A 12,588-nucleotide genomic window follows, 5' to 3' on the forward strand; every position below is an offset into this window, starting at 1 on the left:
CTCTTAATGCTGTTTCCAAACAATTTTGATGGGGTTTCCAACCTTTTTTTTGTGAACCAGACAACCTCTTTTCTTCCGAGCAGGAGGTGCTTGGGGTTCTCCCATTGACTTCCATTGTGCTCAGTAGAGCACACGAGCATACCGATGTGTTCAGCCAGAGCACCCGAGCACTTTGGTGCTTGATCAACACTATAAAACAGTAATATTTATATTAGCTTTCTGAGCAGATCTCAGTGTGGTGAACCTATAGTACATAGTCTGTATAAAAGGCTCACACGTCATGGATCTGCAAAAACACTTCCGTTACAATAATACAAACGCATGCATCCGTCATGGACGGATCTGGTTGTATTATGTCTTCTATAGCCACAATTGAAAGTCAATGAGGGGCGGATCCGTTTTCTATTGTGCCATATTGTGTCAGAGAATACAGATCTGTCCCCATTGACTTACATTGTGTGCCAGGACGGATCCGTTTGGCTCCGCTTCGTCAGGCGGACAGCAAAACACTGCAGGCAGCATTTTGGTGTCCGGCTCCAGAGCGGAATGGAGACTGAACAGAGGCAAACTGATGCATTCTGAGCAGATCTTTTTCCATTCAAAATGAATTAGGGCAAAACTGATCCATTTTGGACCGCTTGCGAGAGCCCTGAACGGATCTCACAAACGGAAAGCCAAAACGCTAGTGTGAAAGTAGCCTAAGATAGATTTATATGTACATGCTAGGACACAGCTCTGCCCTCAGCATGTCTAGCCCTGTCAATCAAGGGGAAGGTGAAGTATGCAGAGCACAGGGGGGCGTTACAAAACAGTGCATATAAATAAAGACGAAGATTTATCTGCAGCTGTTTAGCATACAGAAGAACGAAAGGTATAGTTTTAATAGCATGATGCGTACTACGAGCTAGTATGTCTGGTTTACTAGGGTTGATTTTGGTGACAGACTGAGAGATTGAGAGATTGTATGAATGCTTGTTTAGTGAATTGAATCTGTAGTTTTAATTTATCTTTTATAACATCAGTAAACCACATAACTATCCTTTCCTCTAACAGAAAGAGGAAAGTTCACTAAATATAAGACATAACAGAAATAAAATATTAGTCATTATTAGGTTGATTCATCCGAAGTCGATTCGCATAAAACATTGTTGTAATAAGTATTGCAATGTATTGGCTCCGATGAGGTAAATTAATTATTACTGTAAAAAAAACTTGATACCAAACTCTGGTTCTGTTCCAAGGTACCACTCATCAGAACCAATACATTCTAATACTGTACGGAGCTCCCTCGCTTAGGTATGTTGTGGCCCCAATAATTACTGTCGCTCCCCAGGGTTAGGCTCTGCAACATTCAAAGGAGCTCTAGTGGGAGGAATAAGGCAAGTCCAGACTTGATAAAGATCAACAGTTTTACTTGAATAAACTTGCATCCAGGCAATATTTGATCTTTCTCTGGCTCCAGCAGGTTTTTGGGTGCACTGGGAGGTCAGCTCAGACACTTTGCTTTGCCTATCTCTGCTGTACTAATCTCTGGCTTCTGTCTGGTATTTTTACTTTTTAGCAGTTCTGGTACCTTGAAGTGGGGTACCTTTGGCTGTTTACCCACTCGTAATTATCAGTCAATAAACTGCAAGGAGTCATGGTGGTCTATGAGCTGCTTCCCTTGAAAGACTCTTGCTGCAGGATGGGAAGAGCTCCCCTCACTGCGCATTGTCTTGTCTCTTTCCAATTCTCAACTCAATTAATTCTAGCTTCCTGCAACCACTCCCTTGTTAGGAAGCAGGACTAGCCTACTTCTGCCAAAGAGGGGAGAGAATGGAATGGTAAGTTCCATTCTATCTAAAGGTCTCTCTCTGCCAGATACACTGCCACCTGCTGGATAACCAGGCACAGTACATGAAATACATTATATAAGTTACATAGCAATATTAATAAGGCACAATATCAAAGGACCTGAAATGAAGTACACAGATTACATTATTTGTTAGCACTACCAGGGTGTAGGAATGGTAGTGCCAGCTCTGGGATACTACTCATTATCTTGCTGCCACCTGCTGCCAGATACACTGCCACCTGCTGGATAACCAGGCACAGTACATGAAATACATTATATAAGTTACATAGCAATATTAATAAGGCACAATATCAAAGGACCTGAAATGAAGTACACAGATTACATTATTTGTTAGCACTACCAGGGTGTAGGAATGGTAGTGCCAGCTCTGGGATACTACTCATTATCTTGCTTTTCTAAAATTTATGGGGCACATTTATTAACCCCTTAGGGACGCATGATGTACCGGTATGGCATGTTTCCCGAGTCCTTAAGGACGGGCGGTGATCGGAACACAGTGCCTGCTCAAATCATTGAGCAGGCACCACGGCTAAATGCGCGGGGGGGGTCCCATGATACCCCCGTGTCGGCGATCACCGCAAACCGCAGGTCAATTCAGACCTGCGGTTTGCGGCTTTTACCTGGTGCGGCAGTGGTGCCATCAGGTTCCCAAGGGGATGTGGGGGGGACCCGATGGCATGGAAGGCAGCGCGATGCCTTCCTGAGGCATCTGCGCTGCCTTCCGGTGAAGAGCCTGTGAGATCCAGCCCCCTGGATCTCACAGGCCCCGGAAGCTGTATGAGTAATACACATAGTATTACTCATACAGCCAATGCATTCCAATACGGAAGTATTGGAATGCATTGTAAAGGAATATACCCCCAAAAGTTCAAGTACCAAAGTGGGACAAAAAAATTTGTGAAAAAAAAAGTGGAAAAAATAAAGTTTTCCCCCCAAAAAATTAAATTTTCAAGTAAAAATAAACAAAAACTTCATTTTCCCCAAATAAAGTTAAAAAAAATTAGTAAAAAATAGGGTAAAAAAAAAAGTATACATATTAGGTATCACCGCGTCCGTATCGACCGGCTCTATAAACATATCACATGATCTAACCCCTCAGATGAACACCGTAAAAAATAAAAACGGTGTTAAATAAACCATTTTTTTGTCACCTTACATCACAAAAAGTACAACAGCAAGCGATCAAAAAGGCGTTTGCCCACCAAAATAGTTCCAATCTAACCGTCACCTCATCCCGCAAAAAATGAGCCCCTACCTGAGACAATTGCCCAAAAAATAAAAAAACTATGGCTCAGAATATGCAGACATATTTGGTATCGCCGCGTTCGTATCGACCGGCTCTATAAAAATATCACATGGCCTAACCGCTCAGATGAACACCGTAAAATTTTTTAAATAAAAACTGTGCTAAATAAACCATTTTTGGTCACCTTACATCACAAAAAGTGTAATAGCAAGCGATCAAAAAGTCACACGCACCCCAAAATAGTGCCAATAAAACCATCATCTCATCCCGCAAAAATCATATCCTACCCAAGGTAATCGCCCAAAAACTGAAAAAAATTATGGCTCTCAGACTATGGAAACACTAAAACATGATTTTTTTTGCTTCAAAAATGAAATTGTGCAAAACTTACATAAATAAAAAAAAGTATACATATTAGGTATCGCCGCATCCGTGACAAACTGGCCTATAAAAATATCACATGACCTAACCTGTCAGATGAATGTTGTAAATAACAAAAAATAAAAACGGTGCCAAAACAGCAATTTTTGTTATCTTGCCTCACAAAAAGTGTAATATAGAGCAACCAGAAATCATATGTACCCTAAACTAGTACCAACAATACTGCCACCCTATCCCGTGGTTTCTAAAATGGGGCCACTTTTTTGGAGTTTCTACTCTAGGGGTGCATCAGGGGGGCTTCAAATGGGACATGGGTGTCAAAAAAACAGTCCAGAAAAAACCTGCCTTCCAAAAACCGTATGGCATTCCTTTCCTTCTGCGCCCTGCCGTGTGCCCGTACAGTGGTTTACCACCACATATGGGGTGTTTCTGTAAACTACAGAATCAGGGCCATAAATATTGAGTTTGGTTTGGCTGTTACCCCTTGCTTTGTAACTGGAAAAAAATTATTAAAATGGGAAATCTGCCAAAAAAGTGAGACTTTGAAATTGTATCTCTATTTTCCATTAATTCTTGTGGAACACCTAAAGGGTTAACGACATTTAGAAAATAAGTTTTGAATACCTTGAGGGGTGTAGTTTCTTAGATGGGGTCACTTTTATGGAGTTTCTACTCTAGGGGTGCATCAGGGGGCTTCAAATGGGACATGGGTGTCAAAAAAACTGTCCAGCAAAACCTGCCTTCCAAAAACCGTATGGCATTCCTTTCCTTCTGCGCCCTGCCGTGTGCCTGTACAGCGGTTTGCGACCACATATGGGGTGTTTCTGTAAATTACAGAATTAGGGCCATAAATATTGAGTTTGGTTTGGCTGTTAACCCTTGCTTTGTAACTGGAGAAAAATTATTAAAATGGAAAATCTGCCAAAAAAGTGAGATTTTGAAATTGTATCTCTATTTTCCATAAATTCTTGTGGAACACCTAAAGGGTTAACTACGTTTGTAAAATCAATCAGTTTTGAATACCTTGAGGGGTGTAGTTTCTTAGATAAGGTCACTTTTATGGAGTTTCTACTCTAGGGGTGCATCAGGGGGCTTCAAATGGGACATGGGTGTCAAATAAACCAGTCCAGCAAAACCTGCCTTCCAAAAACCGTATGGCATTCCTTTCCTTCTGCGCACTGCCGTGTGCCCGTACAGTGGTTTACGACCACATATGGGGTGTTTCTGTACACTACAGAATCAGGGCCATAAATATTGAGTTTGGTTTGGCTGTTAACCCTTGCTTTGTAACTGGAAAAATATTATTAAAATGGAAAATCTGCCAAAAAAGTGAAATTTTGAAATTGTATCTCTATTTTCCATTAATTCTTGTGTAACACCTAAAGGGTTAACGATGTTTGTAAAATCTGTTTTGAATACCTTGAGGGGTGTAGTTTCTTAGATGGGGTCACTTTTACGGAGTTTATACTCTAGGGGTGCATCAGGGGGCTTCAAATGGGACATGGGTGTAAAAAAAACTGTCCAGCAAAACCTGCCTTCCAAAAACCGTATGGCATTCCTTTCCTTCTGCGCCCTGCCGTGTGCCTGTACAGCGGTTTGCGACCACATATGGGGTGTTTCTGTAAATTACAGAATTAGGGCCATAAATATTGAGTTTGGTTTGGCTGTTAACCCTTGCTTTGTAACTGGAGAAAAATTATTAAAATGTAAAATCTGCCAAAAAAGTGAGATTTTGAAATTGTATCTCTATTTTCCATAAATTCTTGTGGAACACCTAAAGGGTTAACTACGTTTGTAAAATCAGTCTTGAATACCTTGAGGGGTGTAGTTTCTTAGATGGGGTCACTTTTATGGAGTTTCTACTCTAGGGGTGCATCAGGGGGCTTCAAATGGGACATGGGTGTCAAATAAACCAGTCCAGCAAAACCTGCCTTCCAAAAACCGTATGGCATTCCTTTCCTTCTGCGCACTGCCGTGTGCCCGTACAGTGGTTTACGACCACATATGGGGTGTTTCTGTACACTACAGAATCAGGGCCATAAATATTGAGTTTGGTTTGGCTGTTAACCCTTGCTTTGTAACTGGAAAAATATTATTAAAATGGAAAATCTGCCAAAAAAGTGAAATTTTGAAATTGTATCTCTATTTTCCATTAATTCTTGTGTAACACCTAAAGGGTTAACGATGTTTGTAAAATCTGTTTTGAATACCTTGAGGGGTGTAGTTTCTTAGATGGGGTCACTTTTACGGAGTTTATACTCTAGGGGTGCATCAGGGGGCTTCAAATGGGACATGGGTGTAAAAAAAACTGTCCAGCAAAACCTGCCTTCCAAAAACCGTATGGCATTCCTTTCCTCCTGCGCCCTGCCGTGTGCCTGTACAGCGGTTTGCGACCACATATGGGGTGTTTCTGTAAATTACAGAATTAGGGCCATAAATATTGAGTTTGGTTTGGCTGTTAACCCTTGCTTTGTAACTGGAGAAAAATTATTAAAATGGAAAATCTGCCAAAAAAGTGAGATTTTGAAATTGTATCTCTATTTTCCATAAATTCTTGTGGAACACCTAAAGGGTTAACTACGTTTGTAAAATCAGTTTTTAATACCTTGAGGGTGTAGTTTCTTAGATGGGGTCACTTTTATGGAGTTTCTACTCTAGGGGTGCATCAGGGGGCTTCAAATGGGACATGGTGTAAAAATAAACTGTCTAGCAAAACCTGCCTTCCAAAAACCGTATGGCATTCCTTTCCTTTTGCGCCCTGCCGTGTACCCGTACAGTAGTTTACGTCCACATATGGGGTGTTTCTGTACTCTACAGAATCAGGGCCATAAATATTGATTTTTGGTTTGGCTGTTAACCCTTGATTTGTAACTGGAAAATCTGCCAAAAAAAGTGAAATTTTGAAATTGTATCTCTATTTTCTATTAATTCTTGTGGAACACCTAAATGGTTAACAAAGTTTGTAAAATCAGTTTTGAATACCTTGAGGTGTGTAGTTTATAGAATGGGGTCATTTTTGGGTGGTTTCTATTATGCAAGCCTCGCAAAGTGACTTCAGACCGGAACTGGTCCCTAAAAATTGGGTTTTTGAAAATTTCTGAAATATTTCAAGATTTGCTTCTAAACTTCTAAGCCTTGTAACATCTCCAAAAAATAAAATATCATTCCCAAAATGATCCAAACATGAAGTAGACATATGGGGAATGTAAAGTAAAAACTATTTTTGGAGGTATTACTATGTATTATAGAAGTAGAGAAATTGAAACTTGGAAATTTTCAATTTTTTACAAATTTCTGGTAAATTTGGTATTTTTTTATAAATAAAAAAGATTTTTTTTTTACTTCATTTTACCAATTTCGTGAAGTACAATATGTGACGAAAAAACATTCTCAGAATGGCCTTGATAAGTCAAAGCGTTTTAAAGTTATCAGCACACTGGTCAGATTTGCAAAAAGAGTCCTTAAGGTGAAATAGGACTGAGTCCTTAAGGGGTTAAGACTGGTGGTTTAGACGTTGGTCATAATAAGCCATATACAGTAGATGGTGGTGGATCACCAAAATTGTGTAGAGGCGCCGGCCTCTATATAACTTAGGCGTATCCACCGCCGCTTCTAAATGTAAGACAGCTACTTCGCTGTCTTACATTTACACCATTTTCTACGCCTAAACCCTTCTCTTCCCGCACCACACCCAATTTTTTTGACTTGGCGTGAGCAGGGAAAATGTTGCAGATTCTGCCAAACCATGGTGTACGACTTAAAAGTGGCATATATCTGGTCATAAATGATCCCCTATTTCCCTGTTTCCAGAACACAACATCTTGAGTCTTGACCAACAATGCATGGGGTTGATATCCTGGAATTGGTCTCCCTTCTGGAACATGTTCCACAGCAAATAATATAGAAAAATTATCTTTTCCAAAATTCTTAAAAATTAGAAACTGAGAAAGGCTACTTTCACACTGGCGTTTCTGGGTCCGCTTGTGAGATCCGTTTCAGGGCTCTCAGAAGCGGCCCAAAACTGATCAGTTAAGCCCCAATGCATTCTGAATGGATAAGGATCCGTTCAGAATGCATCAATTTGGCTGCGTTTGGTCTCCGTTGTGTTTTTTAGACGGTCACTAAAACGCATCTTGCAGCGTTTTTGTGACCGTCTGACTATGCAGAGCCTAACGGATCCATCTAGACTTACAATGTAAGTCAATGGGGACACATTGTAAGTCAATGGGGACGGATCCGTTTTTCACTGACACAAATGGTGCAATTGAAAATGGATCCGTCCCCCAATGACTTTCAATGTAAGTCAAGATGGATCCGTTTTGACTTAGACTTTTTTTTTTATGAATAATGCAAACAGATCTATTAACGGATACAAGTGTTTGCATTATTCGCGCGGATCCGTCTGTGCAGATACAAGACGGATCCGCACAAAACGCGAGTGTGAAAGTAGCCTCAATCAAATAGCATTATTACATCATTTTACCTCCTTCTCAAGCAGGCCTTTTTAACATAATCCCTAATAAGAGTTACATCCGTGCAAACAGTGCCCATCTGTAATGACAGTTCCTGAACCGCCTCACTAGTTTTTTTTTTAACAGTCAACAAGATTTCCTCTAATATTGAGGGTTCTGTATTTTCATTATTACTCTCCTCCAACATCTTTTCACCCACATACTCTGCCTGCTCATTTTCCAACACTGCAAACCTTGATCCAGTTATTACACCTTTGAAAGCTTCATTCTGCACTGATTTTTGTGTTGTGGGGATTTTAGAAACTGCTCAAACTAGCCAGCTTTTGGGCAGGCTTCTCCTTTAGCACAGAGAAGTCTGCCAATTTCCTATTTTGCTTAGGGGCCATAATGTCTTTTTCATTTCTGATCTGACCTCCTTTCAAGCCACTAAAGTATATTGCTTTCCCTTTTTATCTCCCCTATATAAACACTGTATCACAAAAAATCCAAATAATTGAACCCCCTGTAACAGAGGGAAAAATAAAGAGAGAGAGAAAAAAAAACAGGTAATGTTGTTACAGTATGACCAGAGGCCAGCTGTTCATACCCATCCAGCAGATCCAGTAGTGGAGTAGTCAGGCTCTAGTGCGGCTCTAGTGAAGGCAGCAGCAGCACAGACATCAGTGGATCTGGAATCTCACAGGAGCCCAGGCAAGCAGGAACAGCGTGACACTGTGAGAGGAGCGAGGCAAGGAGCGGTGAGTGTAAAGACAGACAGCACACCAAAAGATGACTTTGACTTCAATCCATGCACAACCCTCTTGCCGCTTTCTCTCCTCCAGCAATCACCCGGGGGCCACTGTGCATTAAAAGAACGGAACGAGGAGCGTTCATTCAGCTCCAGGAGATCACCTTCCCTCGACAAGCTCAGACGCCAGACTCCATGCAGAGGGTGGGAATGGTGGAGGGGCAGGAGCATGGGGCAGCTTGATCTCGTGTTACGTCATGCCGTCACATTCACTCTTAAAGCTTTCAACCTCCTTGTCCCACCCATCAGTTTTTGATGACCTGTTCCGAGTATAGGTCATCAATATAAATTGCCTTGCACAACCCCTATAATTAAAATCAATGTCATTTTAATGTTTGACATAAAACTGCAATCTTTTAAAGTTCTATTATGCTAGTTCTCTTAGGTGGTTTTGAAAGAAGCTAGGCGGACATCAATGCAATCCTTTTTTTGTCAAAGATTCTATGTTCTATTCTATGAAGCAAAACTGATGCTGTTACAAAATATACCATCTGTAAGTTTAGGCTACTTTCACATCTGTGTCGGAGGCTTCGTTGTTGGCCTCCGTCACAGAGGTTGTCAAAAATACAAGCACTAATTCTCCACTAAATAAAACCTTCTTCTGAACCACTGGGATCTTTTAGGCGCTGTTCCTGTCAGCTATGCAGCACTTCCATTATGGAGCAGAAGAACAGTAATAAATAGCGCTGATGTGAAAGAGGCCTTAGATGTCACATTAGGAACGAGGCTATACCCATCATGATTATCTTGGTCATGAAATCCTTGGCAGAAATGTAGACATTTTCTAATCCCCTACATTGTCTGTCACAACGAATTGTGCTGTAATGTTATCTGTTGTTCACAGTATTTGGTCCTGATTATATTTTTGTCATTTCTACTGCTGTTAAATGCAAGAGAAATTAGCGCCTTTGAAATCCAATTATTTAGATAATCAGTTTTAATTACATTTAACTCACTTTGTAATCCACAAATTTACATTGTAGCTAAGTGATTTTAATTAGGCATTGCAATCTAGTTTTGATGTATGGCTTATCAAATGGAAAAATATAGAAAAATGACAGCTGAAGGATTTAGAACACAGATACTTATGATTTAATTGAATAGTTAAGCCTTTTGCAGCATGCAGCATCCCTTTTCTTAGATTTGAAATGGTCGACCCATTGAATTGGTCAGAAATGAACAGGCTGGCATTGATTAGCTCACGTACTCTATGCAGTTAAAGTAACAAAATACATATGTTAAGCCGATTACAATATTTATTTGATAAAGCTGCATGCAAGAAAATAGACACAATAAATAACAATAGCTATGTGACAGCAGATAGTTAAATGAGCTGAATAATGTCTAGTATCAAATAAATATTTTTATATGTGCAATAATAGATGTGTCCACATAAAATATGAATTAGCAATGTATAGTGCAATGTATGTAAAATGATTTTGGCCCATATAAGCCATCCTAAATGTAATGTCTTAAAATTTATATTTCTTGCATAAATAGGACTAAAGACAAAATTTCCATGATGTTAGGAGGGATTAGACATCTAATTTATGTGTCTGTGCTGCCTTTTATTCTGTTGAGTGAAAGAAGGATTGGGCTTGTAAATTTCCATTGCCTGATCCCTTTTTTCTCAAGGGAAATAAGCCACCACCAGAAGTGTCTGGCTATGGCTCATTCCCCTCTCCCTTTTAAGAACACAGGTATACTTGGCTTGCGGAGTTGGGAAAAATTGGCGGTCTGTGGACATCTTAATGTAGTAGTTCTTAGACAATTAAGTAACCCACAGATAGGAAGGTGTTCTTATAAATTCCTGTCATTTACTTGTCTCTAAATACCTTAAATAGGTATTCTTGTGAGAAATATTTATCAACTGTCCACTGGTTAAATCATGAATGTTACTTTGAGTTGTGACTCCTGTAGCCCTGAATTGATCCTCTCCAACTGCTTAACCATGATAAGAGAGTTTGTTTGAAGTGGCATCTAAAAACACACCATGCCACTCCATACAACTCTGTGGGAGGTATAGTATCAATTGTTAGGAAGTGGTCGGACACCCATCCATCTGTAAATTATCATCTTCGTGTATACTTCTTTTAAGTGCTTCCGGCACCTCATAGATTTCACCAGTGGTCTCTAAGCAGTAAGCACAGATGGAAAGCACCATTTATCACATATAGGTTGGGTTATGAAAAGCCTCTCTAATAATATAAACTCATTACTGTCCAAATTTACCACCAGATCATAGAATGAAGTTAGCATGAAATTTGTACAAATTATTGATTTGAAATGTCAACCCTAACTGTGTCTATTCAACATGCTTTAAAAAGTCCTTAAAGGGTTTCTCTGGGAATTCAGAAAATGAACTTGAATACTTAAATACTTAAATATTAATTTATGATAAATATATTCCCAAATACATTTCATTAGTTATAATGGCTTGTTTGGTCTAGGGAGCAATCATTAGGAGGAATTAAATTGCCACCGTCCAATTAGTACACACAAAACCTGTCCTAATCACACAGGAGGACAAGTTACTTCACAGAGCTGCCTCATCCTTTTCTCTGCTCAGCTTGTCAGGGATTATGATCCTGAATACAGCTGATAAGTAGTGATGAGCAGCATAGGCAATATTCGTTTTCACGATATTTCACACATTTTTGTCCTAATATTCGCCATAAATTAGCAAATTCTAGAATTCATGATCTCCAGTCATTATTTTCTTGATTGCGAAAAAAATCAGCAATGTAATATGCGCGTATTGCGCGCGCAATACAGGTGTGGCTCACTTTTGCTAAATTTTTAACTTTTTTTTTCAAAGACGAAAGACAAAGACACTTATCCCTATAACAGCAAACTAATCCCTATCACAGCACAGTAATCCCTATCACAGCATAGAAAAACAGACAGCAAATGACTTTTTTTTTTCAAAGATGAAAGACAAAGACACTAATCCCTATGACATCAATTCCTATCACACTACCTAACACCCTGCACTGGAACCTATCAGCTACACTATATTATTATCTAACCTACACTCACTATCTCCCACTAACTATCTGTATTATATATATCAGCTAACTAACTATCTAATGTAATTGAATAAGGATCCAGATGATTCAGCAAAGCACAGAGCACAGCAATGGCACTGCTCCCTCTCTCTCTCTCTCTCTCAGAACTGCAAAAAACAGCAGAAAATGGCTGCTAGTGTGCCTCCTATATAGTAAGGGCTAGGCAACTTTCCTATTGGTTGCTAGGGATGTTGCTAAGCTCAGACAAAGATATTGCAGCCTTCTCATTGGCCCATAAGCAAGAAGCAGTGAGGGTACTGATGAAAAAAAATGGTGAATATTCGTGACTACAAAGATATAGCACTATATTCTAGATCTTCACGAATTCTCGAAGGGCCGATATTCGCAATAAAAATTCGCGATTAGAATATTCACGATCAACACTATTGATAAGATCTTCAGCTTAATCTCTGTAAGCATGGAGGGCATGAGGAGACATGAAGTACAGAGGGGAGGTGGGAATAATGAGTAGCAGCTATTTTATGCAGTCTCCATTACCACAGCCCACAGTCTGTCCTGTCTGTACTTTATGTCTCCTCATGAACTCTATTCCTACCGAGATTCAGCTGAAGATCTGATCATCTGTATTCAGGATCATAACCCCTGACAGGTAGAGCAAATATGGGGCTGCTCTTTATCTCATTGATGTGAAGTAACTTGTCCTCCTGTGGGATTAGGACAGATTTTGTGTGTACTAAAAGGACTGTGGCCATTTTGTTTCCCCTGATGATTGCTCCCTAGACAACATGAGCCATTATAAATAATGAAAGGTATTTGGG

General features: G+C 39.8%; 1 protein-coding gene across 1 annotated transcript in view; it reads left to right on the plus strand.

Moving 5' to 3' along the window:
• The window catches only part of DMD (dystrophin), a 3,443,536-nt gene that overhangs the window by 2,622,865 nt on the left and 808,083 nt on the right, over positions 1–12,588 (plus strand).

The sequence above is a fragment of the Bufo bufo genome, chromosome 3, assembly GCF_905171765.1.
Source record: "Bufo bufo chromosome 3, aBufBuf1.1, whole genome shotgun sequence".
NCBI classification, from domain to species: domain Eukaryota; kingdom Metazoa; phylum Chordata; class Amphibia; order Anura; family Bufonidae; genus Bufo; species Bufo bufo.